The 16,107-nt window shown below is 35.1% G+C and overlaps 1 protein-coding gene across 8 annotated transcripts in view; it reads right to left on the bottom strand.

Annotated features, from left to right (window-relative positions):
- tmem132e (transmembrane protein 132E) overlaps nt 1-16,107 on the bottom strand; it is a 1,112,950-nt gene that overhangs the window by 271,398 nt on the left and 825,445 nt on the right. The window lies entirely within an intron of this gene.

Genomic DNA, 16,107 nt, shown 5'->3' with positions numbered 1-16,107 from the left:
AACATTCTGTGTGACTTCAGTGGTTCAACTGTAATCACACACAGCTCCAAAAACACTTTTGTGTGTGCCAATACTGTAAAAACAACTTTCTTTGCCCATGTCTACTGCATTGGAATAGGGTGAATGTTTACTATGGGCATTAAAATGGTTACTGTGTGTGTTGTGCTGCTTACTCTAATGCCAATACACTGCACTGCCTTTAGTAAACTCTGATGACCTAACGTGGAAGAGAAGACAAAGTCATTTTTACAGTTTTTTTGGTGTACAAAAGTGTTCTTGAAGCTTCATATGATTATCGTTGAGCCATTAAAGTTACATGGAATGCTTTAAAAATGTTTTGGATGGCAATGTTTCATGTTGGCAAGGGTGTAACTTTGGTTTTGAAAAGTGGTGGGGAGACCCAAAATGGAGGTATATATATATATATTTTTTTTTTTTGTTTGTTATTTACATATATAGGGATCTTATTTCAATATATATATTTATTCACATATAGGAACAATATGGTGATATAAAATACAGGGAAGAAAAATAGGCAGATTAAATAAATTTAGTTTCAAACTAAGCTAAAATTCCTCAAGAAAAAAGGCACTGTGAACTCTAGTTTTGCAGCTGTCTATCTGCAATTGAGTTCAATGTCATCAATATGAAACTGTTGATCATTATGTTATTAATTGTCATTCACGCATAAACAACTACTTTCTGCTAATGAAAAAAAAAATCAATATTTGCATTTATTTTGCTACTTTTCTGGTCAGTATAAATATATAAACATTAGACTGACACTAACAGTGTAGACATATTCTCTCTGACAGAAAATTGACTATTCTGACCTGAGCTAATATACTGAATCATCCAACTCAGATCTTTATTTTTTTATCAATGTTGACATTAAAGTCATCTATTGCTACTCAGCATTTTGTCGCAGACTGAAACAATTGATTTAACCACAATACCTGCTCATTAGATCTTTCACCGACTTGCTTTTACAGCATGCAAAGCTATTGGATGTGGACAGGAACATGAAAATTTGAGGCACAATCAGGAATATGAAAAGTGGGCGAGATATGTCCCCCTGTCCTCAGTGGAAGTTACGCCCCTGAATGGTGGTATTTTATTGACCCTTGTTGTCTATAAAGAATTATGGGCTGTTCAAATATTGGTGTGTCAGTTCATTATTTCAAATGTGAAGTGAAACATTTGCAAACATGAAGGGATGCACCTCAGGTTTTTCACACACTTTTAGACACGATATGTGAACAGCCCTTCAGGGAGCTTTCCAATTTTCTATAAAAAATCTTAATTTGTGTTCTGAAGATAAACAAATGTTTTAAGGGATGAAGGCGAGTAATTAATGACAATATTTTCATTTGTGGGTGAGCTAACCCTTTAAAAAACATCTGTTTAACCAATTTTACAAGCTGTAAGATAAGACTTTGGTGTCTCCAGATTGTGTCTAAAGTTACATCTCAAAATACCCATCAGACTGTTTATTTTACAATGCAGAATATGACCAATTTGAGCTCAACAAAAACAAAAGTGTAGATGTTTTTGTAGCCTGTGTCTTTAAATGCAAATGAGCTGCTTCTCCCTGCCCACCGTTCCCACATGTGTGTCTTCTTTTGCTGTGTTACATCAGATAAACAGCAGTCAGTGACAGAGACAGACATGGTTAAGCAGAAATCCATCTCATTAGTCAAATATACCAAGTAAGTTTATTTGATGTATTCATAGTGGAGTTTATTCAAGCCTTTCTGCAAGGATGAGTCACACACAAATGGCATCACAAAGTTTGCAGCACACACACGTTTACAAACACTATGTGGTGAATCCAACGGTTATGAGTTGCATAGCAATTTTACTGTCTTTAATTTATAACAAACATGCTCTGTTTTAAAACATTTTAAAACTCGTTCTTGAGGTGCAGATGATCACAGAGAGTTGGAACAGATCTTTTAATCCCAGTTTCATTGCAAATCCTATTCTGTGTATATACACATGTTTATACACGTTAGTGCTGAGACATGTTAATACGCACTTGTCAATCAATTTGATGGGCGGGGAAAACTGCTCTTACGTCATGTTGCGATGGGCCTAAATTTAACTGGGATTTGGGTCATATTTCAACATCAGGAAATTAAAAAAAAAAAAAAAAGGATAGTCTTTTTGTGTTTGTTTCACTCCAATATGACAGTGGACACACTATACCTACACACAGTTCTGTCTAAACAGTCTACAAAAGTCAATTTTGCATTATAGGTGCCCTTTAAACACGGAAAAAGTCAGATTTTTATAATATGTTCTCTTTAGGATGAGATCCTGCACACTACATAACTGTGATAATTATTTCTCACAGTGTTTTTTAACATCCCACAGTTCAAGTAAACAAAACGAGGCAGGATCTAAAGAGGCAAATATGTAAATTGTAATATCCTATAAGCGAATCCCACGCTGATTAATCTCTCGTTCTCATGACATCACTTTCCAGGATGTTTGCAGGCATTATTCAGTGCGAAATGGAATTGCACTAATGCAAAAACACGGTATGCATTCATTCCGCAAGTGCATTTCGACAGAACCACTGTCACCTTCAAAAGCTTTCAAGGAAATAAGAGGCACACATTCAACAGCAGTGTGTAGAAGAGAGCCAATATTGGCATGCAGCCTACTGGCTTAGTAAGACAATATTGTAATCAAAAGAAAAGAGCAGAATCTGATTCCATCCAGACCTAATATCCGCTTGCGGAGCCGTAACGTGTCATCCAGTAAACTTGGAGACAATAAACAAGCTAATAGACATGTCCTTTTCCTTTAGATAGTGTCGATAAATGAAAGAGATCTGGACAGAGGGATGGATTTGCCTAGAGGAAGTCAGAGACAGATGTAGTATGCATACTAATCAGGATAATCACCTTGCACAATCCCATGCTGAAATTCTCTTTTTTTCCAGGTAAGATTATACGATGGATGTTTATAAACTGTGCTCTGTGGTGCCCTGATTGTGAAAAGCACAAACACTCTCATCTGTATTGAGCTCTGTAATGACTGTGGGAACAGATGTACGGGTCAAAGGCTGCATGAAGCTACAATTTTAGCACAACAGACGTAATCATTTTAGGCTTTTAAAAATGGCTTCATTCACATATGATGTATTAAGAGGCCTGGACACTCATGACAGTTGTTAACTGGTAGTCTAGAAAATTGCAAGCCATTTTTACAGTTTCCGGAAATAGGAAATAAGACATGGCCCCAATATTATACCCAAAATTGGGTTGGGTGCCAATAATCTCAGACTGGTTTCTTGAACATGTCAACGAGATCACTTTACACAAATGACCTCCACAGTCACCAGATCTCAATCCAATAGAGTATCTTTGGTATTTGGTGAAACGGAAGATTCACATCATGGGTGTGATATAGCAACTGTGTGATGCTATCATGTCAATATGGACCAAAATCTCAGGAATATTTCCAGTACCTTATTGAATCTAAGCCACGAAGGATTAAGGCAGTTCTGAAGGCAAAAGGAAGTCCAACCCAGTACTAGTAAGGTGTAATTTATAAAGTAGCCTGTGAGTGTATTTACAGAATTGTATACCTTTATTTTAAAATATACAGTAATTACAGTAATACAATGCAACTTTAAAATACAGTAACATACAGCTTAACTGTCCTACTGTAAATTACGGTTCATAATACAGTTGTGTAATTTACAAAACAGTGTATATATTAAAGTCAGATGACCATACTTCATACATCCTGCTTGCATATAAAAAAAAAAAAAAAAACTGGTAATGATGCCATGTTTTATATAAAACACAATTTCTATCATAATTTAAATCCAAATATATTCAAGTTTCACAAAGACTAATTTTCTGTAGTCATTAATTGACTCTTCAGTGTCACACTATCTTTCCAAAATCATTCAATATGTTCATTTGTAGCTTCAAACATATGTTGAAAACAGCTTGTGAGCATGCCTGTCATTTGATTTTATCAACCTAAAGCGCTACATTTCTGTGATGAACAATCTCTGGATTTAGTATGGTAATGAATATGTATATGGCAATGTTGATGTATTTGGTCTGGGCGGTGTAGATCTGCTACGCTGCTGCTTTGATTATTATGGTAGAGGAAGTACCGAGACATGTATAAAAACAGAAATGCTCCATGAGAATATAGCACGCTGCTGCTGTAAACATAATATATGTAACCTCATAGCTACACACAGGTGGAGCTGGGGTGGAGGAGGGTTTTCGAAAATGTGCCGCAGCTTAACAGGGCAAGATGACATGGAGGATTTAAAACCATGGGACTCAAACTCGATTTCTGGAAGACCACAGCTCTGCACAGTTTTGCTCCAACCCTACACTGTAAAAAAAAAAAAAAAAAAAAATGCAGGGTTCCACACAATTCATTCATGTTGTCCTAACACAAATTAATAAAGTTAACTTCACACTTTTAACAAATTTATGTGGATTTAACATAAAAAAAATATATTTGTCTCAATGAAATCTCAAGAATTGTGTTGTTTCAGCTCATTTTATACAGAACTATTAAGCAGGCGTGAGTTGGAGCTCGTTGGAGCTCAACTATGCAGAGCTGCAGCTCTTCAGGAATTGAGTTTGAGACCATTGATTCAAACTCATGTGCAAGCCCATTGGCTGCCGAGGTGACAACAAACAATCCCCCTCAGCATGTAGTTAATAACGCAGGAGCAGATAAGGTGACCTATCAGCCTGCGCAAGCATAGAGTTTCATGGTAGAAATTTCACTAAGAGGCAAACAGCAGCAATAAGCAATACATAAATATAAATTATATCCAAAATTATATATTCTATAAATATGTGGGTAACACTTTAGTTTAGGTCACAATTACCATATTAACTATTGGCTTTTTAGCTGCCCATTAAGACATTAACTTTTATGAAGTATGATCTTACTATACATCGCTAATCCCGCCTAATACCTAAACTTATCTACTACCCCACTAACTATTATTACACAGCTAATTAGTAAGCTAGTTGTGTTACTTAATGGTTTGCTAATACTATAAATTGTGACCTAAAGTGCTACCAAAATGTGCAACTGTATACGTGTGCAAAACAGATAAATTCATGTTGTTTTTTTTTAAACCATCATCTTGCATTTATTACAAAAAAATAACAACAGCACACACAGTTATAATGCAATATGCAAGACTTAAAGAAAGCAATTAAAGGAAACAAACACCCACATATTCACGGCATGTCCATAGAACAGTTTGCCAATGATGCAGTATATAACTTTATGCAACTTCAAAATGCACTAAATTAAATCATCAAGTTTACTTCATGAATCCACTATATCTGTCTTTGTTTATAATAAGGTACGTGTACATACAGTAATGCATCTAAATATGGCAGTTTCTTTGATATAATTCACAGCAGTTATTTTTATTTATTTTTTATTTTTTTCATGTTTGATCTAAAAAAAAACATATGACATCAAACATATGTAGATTTCAGCATTTAGTCCAGAGGCATCAAAACACTACACACACATGCACACACACACACTTCAAAAGTCAAATTATAATAAATAGTAAATATATTCAATAATTAAATGTATTCTCACTATTACTATACTCACTATATATTATAGTATATTTAATTTCATTTTTTGGTCACATTTTACAATAAGGTTTTAATAGTTAATGTACTTACTAACATGAGCTAATAATGAACAATAATTGTACAGCATTGTTTAATCATAGTTCAACATTTACGTACAAATTCACGCTTCTTGCACCATCAGTTAACATGAACTAACAATGAACATCTGTATAATCATTAACTAATGTTCAAAAACATTAATAAATACTTTAATGTATTGTTCATTGTTTGTTTGTTTTCATGTATTTACTAAAACAACCTTATTGTAAAGTGTTATTGAATTTTTTTTATGTATTTTTATTGATGTGCAATCAAAGTAAACTAATGATCTTCATACAAACAACATATTTATAAAGTTTCACATATTTCAAACAGTTTATGAGATTATACAATCATAAATTAGGTAAAAGGGTCCTTCAGTTTTCCTTTTCATCATATCTGAATAATGTATTTTAAGCCATGATTGTCTGGATAATTTATGATTGATCAGCTTCAGCATTCTGCAGACAATTAATTAATTCATTATTTTAATTGTAATATTGAGGGGAGCACGGTGGCGAGTTGGGTATCGCTGTCGCCACACAGTGAAAAGGTTGCTGGTTCGAGCTTTGGCTGGGTCAGTTAGCATTTCTGTGTGGAGTTTGCATGTTCTCCCCGTGTTAGCGTGGGTTTCCTCCAAGTCCAAACACATGCAATATAGGTAAATTAGGTAAGCTATAGTGTATGTGTGTAAATGCGAGCTTGTGGGTGTTTCCCATGGATGTGTTGCAGCTAGAATGGCATCCGCTGCATAAAACATGCTGGATAAGTTGGTGGTTCATTCCGCTGTGGCAACCCCTGATTAATAAAGGGACTAAGGTGAAAAGAAAATGAATGAATAATGGTAATATTGTCAGGTTTCTGTTTCCCCATGTCATGTCGTTCCATGTGCTTTTGTTTTGAACATGTGATCCCTTTGTTCTGTTTTCCCACCATTAATCAGTATTCATTAGTTCCACCTGTGTCTCACCCCTAATTGTAATTAAGTTCATCATGTCTTGTGTATTTATACGGACTAGTTTTGGTTAACCTTTGGCTGTTCTTGTGGAGACATATAGAACGCATCCTGTGAAAAAATGAGATGAGATGTTGCGTTCAAATAAATTTTTTTTTTAAATTTTTTGATGACCATCAGGAACATTTTTTTAAATTGAAAATGATTTAAGCATAACAGCATTCATACAACGATTTCTATTTTTTTCACTTTTTCACGATATATACTGTAGATGAAGACCTTACAAATATATGTTGCACAATACAAATAAAACTAATTTGAATAAGAATTTTAGCAAATAAACACCCTTAATGTGTTTATGTCTTTATAAAGATTTTCATGGTAATGTTTACTTTCACTCCTGAGAAAAATAAGTTCTAGCTCTGAACTTTATTAATAAATCTATATAAAATTCTGCACTTTCTACCGCCTTTATTTAGCCGCAGTGACTTTTTTTTTGCAAATTTTGAGCTCAAGTCTGCATCCATACGTCCTCAATATCAAGAACACATCTAGGAACTTTCATGCGTCCTCCGTTCTTGCGGTCTTGAGTTTTAGAACTGAACTTTGGCAGTTGATGACATTACACAAGAACACGAAGAAAGAACTCATAGTGAGAAACAGCCTTTGTTCGGTCTTATAATGTCAACATCCTTGACACTCCTGTTTCCGGTTGTAAGCATTTGTTAATAAATATAGTTTTTTGATAATTCCTGTTTCCTTTTTTTTTAGAGAATGCATATGTGAATAACATATTTGGTACATCTCCATGTCATGTTGTTTCATGTGATTTTGTTTTAACCATGTGGTCCCTTTGTTCTGTTTTTCTGCCATTTAATCAGTAATTATTAGTTCCACCTGTTTCTCACACCTGTTTGTAATTAAGTTCATCATGTCTTGTGTGTTTATACTCCCTAGTTTTGAGAAGGCTGCAGTCACATTAGAGTTGAGGCTGCGTACGAAACCGCCTACTACTCAGTAGGTACTGCATTTGAATGTAAACATACTACTCGGCCATTAGAAAAATACGCTCTATACAGTATGAATGTGAAAAGTATGAATGGAATTTGGACGTACTACATCCGCCATTTTGTCATGGTCACGTGACCTACCTGCGTCAGTTGCATTGCTTCTTTCCCATTCATGAATTCTCTCACAGGGCATCATGAGATAGCACAGCCTGCATAGGATGCACACTTCAGAATCTCGCCGGAAGTAGTAAGTCATCTGGGCACTTCTCACATACTGATTTTTTAATTCTATGATTTTAGCGTACTATATAGAATGGAAGTATGCGGTTTCGGACACAGCCTGATGATTAAACAGTAATAAACAAGATGATTAAACATTTAAAAAAAGCGAGCGATTGTGTAGGTCAGAGTTCACCAAGCGATTTCGTAGGTCAGAGTTCACCAAGCTTGAACTTTCCAGTGAACTGTGAAACCTGTCGCAGGAGCATGCGTTTCCGGTCTGACGCATTCGCATGCATATAAATAGTAGTCTATGGGAAGAAAAGTGCAGTGTGACCACAGCTTTAGTCTTTGTCTGGTCTGGTATTGTGAACATCCTCGTCATTCTTGTTTCCAGTTGCAAGCATTTGCAAATTAATATAGGCTTTTGATAATAGTTTTCCTTCTTTGTGGAACACGCATGCGTGACAAATATATTTAGTACTTCAAAACTCTGAAAGTAAATGATGGCACAGTTCATTTCTCAGCACTCCAGCAACCTTTGTGCCAAACCTCAATTTTCATCGCTTGCAAAATACATCACAGAGCAGCTCTACAGCATCTTCGAAATGATTTTTAAACACTTCCCATTCAGACAGCAATTTGTGTTTGCGACTAACACCTGTAAATGCAAAACAATTATCTCCTGAATAGGTCTGGTACCTGCATAATCTCAGTCTTCTTTCTTACATAAATCAGGATTAAATTGTGCCTACAAAAGGAGACCTTTTTTTTTTTCTTTCTAAAAATCACATACATGCACCTGGACTAATCCCACCTGCTCCCCCTGCTCTGCACTGCATGAATAAGCATGTGCTGGAGCTCAACCAAGAGCACATGCACCGTTTCAAAACCGCACTGTCGTCCTCCAGAGACGTCCGGATGGCCCATTTCTACCTCAAAGTTAGCCAAGGGGAGTGAACTAGCAGCTGGTAATTACTGTGCATATGGCTCACCCCCTTAATTAGCACCAGCACTCCAAGTTTCTAATGAGTTTCGATTTTATTTCATTCTGTTTAAGAGACAACCGAGGGAAGGAGGAAAAAAAAGTAAATGTAGCACACAACAGGCCTGTCAAGAGTAAGGGTGTTTTTTTTTTCTCTTGCAGATATTATAAGTGATGCCGTGACAAATAAAATCCTGATTTGGCGGGCTGACGCAAGGCACAGGCAACTTTTTTCTTTTGTATTCCTGATGTGATTTTATCACTTGGTTTCTGTATGTGCTGTCGTATTCAGGACTGGACGCACAAACAATTTCAAGATGAAAAGGGATCAGTGTCTAAGCAGCAGTTTCCTGCCAAGCTTATTTCTTCATTTATTTCTTTTAATTTACGTGAAAAAGAATCAACGAAATGTACAGTGTGATATTTTTTTAGGATTGTTAATACTTGCTGAATCCCAGCAGGCACCTTGATTTCACAAATGACATTAAAAAACACATGCAAATCCATTTGATGTCAACAGATTACCTTGATGTCAAAACGACTTCAAATTGACATCTAACATTAGCCCCTTTCACACAGTGATACCGGTAAATATCTGGAAAATTTCCGGAACGACTTTACCGGTATATTCAAAAAACTGCTGTTCACACAGGCGAGGACGTTACGGAAATTTTCCGGAAAAGAGCATTCACACATCCATTTTAAAATACCGGTAAATTCTGACATCATTCACCACAAATGAGCTTTAAACTTTGCCGGCAATTTTCCGGAAAGGTCTGTATGTGTGAAAGGGGCTATTGACTTCAAAAAGCATGTCAAAAATCAACTACAGGTCAACATGATTTCCCAAATACTCCAAAATAACAATTCCAGTGACTTGCGATCCCTCCTATCCTTGAATGTCATTATAAACATAAAAACATAACACTGCACACACAGTAATAGGCTGATGTAAACACAAGCATATAGATAACACAAAAAAGCACAACAGTCTAACAACTACATTTTTATTTATTTTTTGTTTAATTTAATATTAACCTTATCTAATGAGACTGCTGTGCACTATGACTTTACATGGACATCAGTAATCTAATGGTTTGCCTTCATCTGAATGAGACAATACTATGATTAAGGTGTTTACATGAGTTGCTTTCAGAATGTTCCTTTCATGATCCCGTTTAACATGTTATAGCTAATAATTCGATTAACACCATCGCGTCATCACAATATCCACATTTCCTTTGGAGTTTCATGTAATTTCGGATGTAACATTTATTTTTTTTTACTTTAACTGCAGTTTGCCACTTTCTATCCAGGAACATTTCATGCATGCCCCATGATAAACCATAGACTGTAAAATATATGGACGTAGTATCCGTGGTGTCACCCATAGGTTTCTAAAGAGCGCAAAAGAAAGCACAAGTAGGCGCGACCAACCGTCGCCATTTTGTTCGCGCGTCATCACACCCACGGCGAAATACCAAACAAGGGCAAAGAGGCGGAGAGTGAGCGGAGCTACAGACACCTGCTGGCATTTTGCTTGGACCTGGCTCAGACACACTTTACTTTGGGAGAACGCTTAATATTTTATCACCTGTGCAAATATGTCGAGTTCAGTGACTAATCTGCAGGATTCAGCGACCAACGAGACCTAGCTGTTACTCAAGTGGCCACTCCCTTAATTATGCAAACTTAATATAACTTAATATAAAGGAAACGGATGAGTTATAAAAAAAATCACCCCCCTCACAGTTGTTATGAAGGGTAATATTAGCTGTATTAACCAAAATAATTTTTTGTACCAGGCTGTAAACACTTTTTTTTTCTGCTGTAAAGTTGGCCATTCTAACAGTGGGCTCAATTGAGATTTGCTCTATTTTTGAGGCAGGAGCGGCCACTACTAGCGGAATTTTGGATGAATTGCAGTTTTAGTTACTTCCGTATTGGCTTCCTGAGGGAGAGCGGGAGGTTGCCGCTTGTGATAAATGAGATATTGGATGGCGAGTGTGAATTAAGGACTGGTGGAAGAGAGTTGTTTTATTGGAATTTGATACCACATGCCATTCAGGAGAGAAAAAAACCCGTACATTTCGCAGTTTGTGGGTCTGTGGTCTTTCACGGACTCGATAGGTGCAGAATAGTGGGAATAGAGAATAGTGTCAAACAGCTGCGTGTGTATGAAATATCCTGTCGCAAAACGTGGCCAAAAGTCCTACCTGACGGGATAACACTTTATAATAGGGACTGAAAACTACACACTGAACCATTTAATAAGCATTAGTATAATATTATTTGTATAGCACTTTTACAATGTAGATCGTGTCAAAGCAGCTTCACATAAGAGATTATAGATAATTGAAACAGTGTCGGTTCAATTTTCAGAGTTTAAGTTCAGTTCTGTTTAGCTCAGTTCAGTGTGGTTTAATAATCACTACTGCGAGTCCAAACACTGAAAAGAAATCCATTGATGCGCAGCTCTACAGATCCCAAACCATGCAAGCTAGTGGCGACAGCGGCAAGGAAAAAAAAAAAAAAAAACTTCACCAATTGGCGAAAGTAAAGAAAAAATACCTCGAGAGAAACCAGACTTAGTTGGGCACGACCATTTCCATTTCTCCGCTGGCCAAACGTCTTGTGCAGAGCTGCAGTCTCAGCGGCGGGGGCTGAAAGCTGAACCTCAGAGAAGACTCATCAGTCCCTGTCCCTCTGTCCCTTGTAAGCACATGCATGATGTGCTTAATGGTTGTATATTCATACATGGTTAAGGATTCATTTTTCATGACTAAATTAAATTATTATTAAGTTATTTAAGAATGTGCTGGTAAATTATTAATAAACTATTCAAATAAACATTTATATATCTTATTATTCAGGCATATACTAATAGTTAATCTGTATGTTAATAAATAATTTATTAACTGAACTGTTTATGCTTTATAAATCATTTATAAATGACAATTAAAGGCTTAGTCATATTTTAAAATAAATTACTTTATTCATTTCTATTCATTTGAAGATACACAAATGAAGCTGTATTGAATGAAAAATCTAGAATAAAATACTGTACAGCTTAAGCATCTCTAAATAACTTTGAAATGTTGTATCATAATATATTGTTAAATTATTATATTGATCTTTATCCAAATGTATGTTTTATTTTGACACTTCAGCAATGTTTAAACTTCACAGTGATTTTACAATTCAGAACAGCACTCTGGGCATCCCTGTCAGGGTTCTGCCACTCTGGTCTTGTAAATTCTTGTTTTGGTGGCAGATCTCGGACACTACCTGTGTCTGGTCCTGTTTCTGTCTCTGTGTGCGCGCGCGCCGTCGTGGGTGTACGCAGAGTGTGCGCGCTCTGCGTCCCTTAGACGGGTGCGCTTTTGTACTCGTGTTTGTGTTTTCGTCTGTCAGCAGCGTGGTGTTTCATTCCCAGCGTCTCAGTCTTGTTGGTTTCGGTTTTGGTCTGCGCTGGGATGAAGCATGCATGCTGCATGTGTGAGCGCACGGTAAGTGTTTTCATTCATCGTGTGCTCGTGTCTTGTGTCTTTTGTCAAAGCACGTGGCTCGGTGTTTACATTGTGGTCACGTGTTTTTGTCGTGTGCTTCAGTGTTGTGTTATGTGAGCGCATGGCTTGTATTGTCTCTCTGTGTCATGCGCTCTCCCGTCTATTGTCTAGTCCCACCCTCCTTGTTAACCCATTATTAGTTAATTGTGTTCACCTGTGTGTCAATTTACTTTTTGCTTTATAATCCCCCTCATGTTTTCAGTCCTTTGTCAGTTCGTCGTTGATATTCCCTCTGTGTTCCTGTTCCAGTCATGTCTTGCCAGCCCAGCCCAGCCAAGTTTGTCTGTTTTTGATTCATGTTTTCCCCCTCGGGGTAGTTTATTTTGCCTTTTTGTTTTATTTGTACTTTATTATTAATAAAACCCAATTATTGTTTGCACTTGAGTCCTCGCTCCTTTTCCCCTCACCGAACCCTGACAATCCCGAGTTCGAGTTCAGGCTCAAGGACCTTTACCGATCCTGTCATGCTGAGTTTTCAGCATGATTACCCCCATCTTCAGTGTCAGTTCATTCTTTGGAAATCATTATACAATGATGATTTAATGTTCACTTACTGTTGGTTCACAATTGATAGTAGCTGTTATTATGAGAGAAATTACCGAGTGGAAAAAAAAAGCTAATTTATGAGCCTTTGGCCAGATGTTGAAAAACAGCTGTAAATCACAAGAGGGCGGGAAAATACATCTGCATATTGAAACTGATCATTGTCAAATCTGCATATTGTATATTATTTATATATATACAATATATATACACAATATACAATATGTAATACAATATATATTACATGTTGTATATTGCATATTATTAGAAACTCCTGCTAAAATTTAACAACTAATTTCATTTATGACTGAAACTGGTAACTCTGACAGAACTTTCTTTCCAAGCTATCAATTTACTTCTACAGTTTTCACTGTATTTTTCATTAAATAAATGCAGCCTTGTCGAGTCATTTATTCTAATTATTGTACCTTTGACTTGCCACATACTTCTTTAAACAATTTTTGTTTGTTTTATGTCATCCCACATTGATTGATGCAACATTAAAGCATGAACTGAGCAACATTTTGAAGGCATCTCATAAAATCGTGCTTGTTATTTTGATTGATTGACTGCCTGACTGATTTATTGCATCAAGACTTAATGAACATGTATTGCTTTGCATTTTGAAAATAGATATAACATGTTTGCAGAATATGGAAAGCTATTCACAAAACTACACAGAACAGTATTTGCATTAATATGTTTCTTATTATGTTACCCAAGCAATAATCACATTTCTAATAAACTCCACAACTCCAGTTTTTGTGCATTATAAGGCATTTCCCTCAGGATATTCCCGCAAACACTCAATAGACACTATCTCTCAGCAATTATATAGTAATTCTCAAATCTCTTTTCAGCTTGAGACAGATATTATGACTACGCCGCATGTGAGAGGAAAAGAAAACACGAGAAAAGAATTATCGCTCTCCTCTGGGAAAGGCGAAGAAAGTAAATAGAGCCATTAATACAAGATAGAAAATTGTTTTCTGTTTGTATGGTGCACATTTTACAACATTATTTGGATCCGCATGTATTATGTCTTCTATGAGAAGTTATTAGTTAGGGCTTATGTTACATTTTGAGTTTGATGTTTACAATATGATGTAAGCTAACATACATGTTTTCTTATTCTGAAATAAATAAATTGAATTAATGAATTAAATAAATAATATAAAAATAAATAAAATAAATAAAAATAAATAAAACCTATACCTAAAAAAGTTCAGTAAATCTATTGGTCTCTTTAAAAAAGGTGTTATCTTAAATTATTACAGAAAATAAATAAATAAATAAATAAATAAATAAATAAATAAATAAATAAATAAATAAATAAATAAACAACATAAAACCATACAGTTAAAGTCAGAATTATAAGCGCCCCTGTTTATTTTTTTCCCCAATTTCTGTTTAATGAAGGGCAGATTGTTTCAGCACGTTTTTTAAGCATAATAGTTTTAAAAACCTATTTCTAATAACTGATTTATTTTATCTTTGCCATGATGACAGTAAATAATATTTTACTTGATATTTTTCAAGACACTTCTATACAGCTTGAAGTGACATTTAAAGGCTTAACTAGGTTAGTAAGGTGAACTAGGCAGGTTAGGGTAATTAGGCGAGATATTCTATAACGATGGTTTGTTCTGTAGACTATCGAAAAAAAAAAAAAAAGCTTGAGGGGCTAATAATGTTGTCCCAAAACTAATTTAAAAAAAATTCAAAACTGGTTTTATTTTAGCCGAAATAAAACGAATAAGACTTTTTCTAGAAGAAAAAAAATATTATCAGACATACTGTGAAAATTTCATTGCTCTGTCAAATATAATTTGGGAAATATTTAAAAAGAAAAAAAAATCAAAAGGGGGCTAATAATTCTGACTTTAACTGTACATCTGAAATATTATCTAAAGTATAATATAAATACAAATTTAAAAACATACATCTATTAATATAAAATTTTCTAAAATTATTCATTTTTATTTATATTTATAAATATAATAAACAAAATTCCAGCCATCCTAACATAAATATTTTATCTTACCTCTTTTCAAGAACATGAAATACATGCATTAATCATGAGACGGCTGCTATACGTTATGAATTACCAAAAGCATGCTGCATACAGTAACAGTAAGATGCTCAGGTATTTTGTTTATCTAGACAACAAAGCAAACTGAATGATTAATAAAACAATGGCTGCAATGAAGCAACATCATTAAGAAAAAAATCCATCTGACAGATTGTCCCTTTAAACTTTTAACCCATGTCCAGTTTAAGCTGGTGTTGCCCTTACTGGACCATTAGAGATTTAATCTGAAACTAAAACTAATGCTGCAGGCTCTGGGAGATTTAATAAACAGTGATGAAGAGCTGTGACAGTTTGTTTGTGATCCACTATAACTTGTGTGGCTATAAATACAGTAAATCACATCATCACACACTTCTATAAACCTGTGGCCAACAGGTTTATGATTTCCAATAGACAAGACAGTAAAAACAGAAACTCATTAAGCCACACTTGTGGAAATCTTTTTTTCTTTTTATCTGTCTGTTTATATTTATTTATTTTATTAGTAATTTTTATTAGTAGTTGGTAAATAATTATAACCTGTTGAAATTCATAAAGTTTTTCTTTCACTCTACGAATATCAGTATTATTTAAAGACATTTTCAGGGTCTCAGACTTTTTTTTTTTTTTTTTTGGTGAAATGTGTTATATGCAAAGTTTTAATATATAAAAAAGTGATATATAATGATAATGTTTCTTGTATATTTCATAGATAACATTATTGAGATATGGAAAATCATTGGAGCAGCCAGCTATTGCTATGTTTACTTGTTCTGGTGAACATGACTTGTATTAGTGAGTGTAATGTAATCTGTAATAACTAAAATAAACTAAACTAAACTAAACTAAAATAAAATAAAATAAAATAAAATAAAATAAAATAAAGGCGAAGCAGTGGTGCAGTAGGTAGTGCTGTCGCCTCACAGCAAGAAGGTCGCTGGTTCGAGCCTCGGCTCACACTCTCAGAAAAAAAGGTACAATAAGGGTACAATTTTGTTCCTAGAGGGAACAAAATATATAATTGTACCTTTAAAGGTGCCATATTGGTCCTTAGGGTACAAT

Source organism: Danio rerio, chromosome 5, assembly GCF_049306965.1.
Source record: "Danio rerio strain Tuebingen ecotype United States chromosome 5, GRCz12tu, whole genome shotgun sequence".
Classification (NCBI taxonomy): domain Eukaryota; kingdom Metazoa; phylum Chordata; class Actinopteri; order Cypriniformes; family Danionidae; genus Danio; species Danio rerio.
Note: the sequence above shows the minus strand (reverse complement) of the source record. Positions and strands in the feature narration are given on the sequence as shown.